Source organism: Callospermophilus lateralis, chromosome 5, assembly GCF_048772815.1.
Source record: "Callospermophilus lateralis isolate mCalLat2 chromosome 5, mCalLat2.hap1, whole genome shotgun sequence".
Lineage (NCBI taxonomy): Eukaryota > Metazoa > Chordata > Mammalia > Rodentia > Sciuridae > Callospermophilus > Callospermophilus lateralis.
This window is the reverse complement of record NC_135309.1, coordinates 79,631,719-79,633,626: the sequence shown is the minus strand read 5'-3', so window position 1 is coordinate 79,633,626 and position 1,908 is coordinate 79,631,719. Positions and strand designations below refer to the sequence as shown.

The 1,908-nt window shown below is 34.2% G+C and overlaps 1 pseudogene; it reads right to left on the bottom strand.

The window, feature by feature from the left end:
• Nucleotides 1-919: 919 nt before the first annotated feature.
• On the bottom strand, nt 920-1,503 carry LOC143399286 (large ribosomal subunit protein uL6 pseudogene; annotated as a pseudogene).
• Nucleotides 1,504-1,908: the final 405 nt, after the last annotated feature.

The following is a 1,908-nucleotide window of genomic DNA, read 5'->3' as shown; positions in this document are numbered from 1 at the left end:
GTATGTGTGGTTTGCATTTGCTGTTTTGACAGTATTGTTTATCAAAATAACTACAATTTTCAAAGAAAAGACTACTTAATTTTTACTATATTACTTTTCTGTCTGGAAGGAACTGTAAAAGATAAGGTCACTAAGTTTTTGGTTTAGTTTTAGTTTATTTAACTTGTTTCAATACAGTTAAATGCTTCAAAATGGCAACTTATAGGCCCCTTTTGATGATATATTGTTAATTTAAAATCTGTTTTGATGATATTTTAATGGTGGATGCACTTCATGTTCAGTACAAGAGAGAATTCTCATGTACACTATGAGCTTTAACTAACAATAATGTATCTATATTTTCTCAGTTATAACAAATGTATCACACTAATGCAAGATATTAATAAGAAACTGTGAAGTGGAGTGAGGATTCAAGAATGGAATTCTCTGTACTTTCTATCGACTTTTTCTGTAAGCCTAAAACTGCTCTAAAAATAATAGTCTATTAATTTAAAAATCTGCTTTGTAAATTTCATAGTAAGAAAAAAAAATTCAATAGTAGTAAAATTTATTTATTTATTTATTTATTTTAAATACCCAGGACTGAACCCAGGGCACTTAACCACTGGGCCACATTCCCAATCCTTTGTTATTTTATTTTTGACAGGTTCCACTAGGTTGCTGATGCTGATCTTGAATTTGCAATCCTAATCCTCCTGCCTCAGCCTCTCCAGTGGCTGGATTACAGGCATGTGTCACCATGCCAGGAGGTAAATTTTTTTTTTTTCCTCTTCTGTTCCTTTGAAAGGACACTAAAGTTTATTCAACCTGTTGGAAAGGATTAAATCCAAAGTCAATAGAGATCTTTTATTGTATCATTGAAATATCAATATCAAATCGACTCCAGGACGTGTTTCTGTGACTAGATAACTCTTAGATCTTATTCATCAGCCTGCTGAACTCTTCCTTTTTCAGAAACATAAATACCATCCAAAAAATTTCCGATATGCTTGTTTTTCACTGTTGTGGCTTACTGAATTAAAGTGGTTGAATTTGAAACAAGTTCAATATCATTTCCTTCAAGGATTAACTCATCTTTCTGAGCTTGAGACACTGAACAAGCAACACCTGTCCTCATCTGAACCCTGCAGATGTATTTTTCACTCAAGAAATTTAATTTCAGATTTTGACAAGAGACCTATTCTCCCGAATAACAACATTGATGGGGAAGTTCCTCATACACAGACCTCATCTTGTAACAGAAGCCCAGTATAACACCCTTGATCATGTTCTGTACATGACTACAGTTGGTATGAACAGTGACCAATTCCTTTCTATTTCCCCACCATTTGTCAACCTGTAGCCTCTTCTTTTCTTTCCAAGGAGGCTGAGTTCTACATTGATATGATTGAAATCCCTCCAGAGGGTTCCTCTTGGACCCTTCACAATAACTGTGCATCCCTTCAGAGTACTATTGACATTTTCTGGAATGTGGACAGTCTGATTGCTGAGAATGGTCTTCATTCTCGCAGTAGATGCAGCAAAGAGAGAACCGTAAAATTCTTTAAGTGTCTTTTAAATAGACCTTTGAAACCTGATTAGCTCATTGCTTATTCTCTTTCATTGCTGAAAGATGATCTCTCAAGATGAAATGTAAAGAGGAGGCACTTCATTCTGCATCCACACCTGGCCACAGGGCACCTATATCCAAACTTCTGGAAAATATAATTTGAACACCATAAATAGTCATCCTTGGAACTGCATTATACTTTGCAATTTTTTTTATTTCAGCAATTTCTCAAACTTTTGTTTTCTCCTCATAAAATAACTTTTTTAAGTAAAATTACTCATAATTGTTTATACTGCACTGTACATGATAGGCAGAATTTGTCTGTAATTCTCAGTATATACTAGCAGACAAAGAAAAGT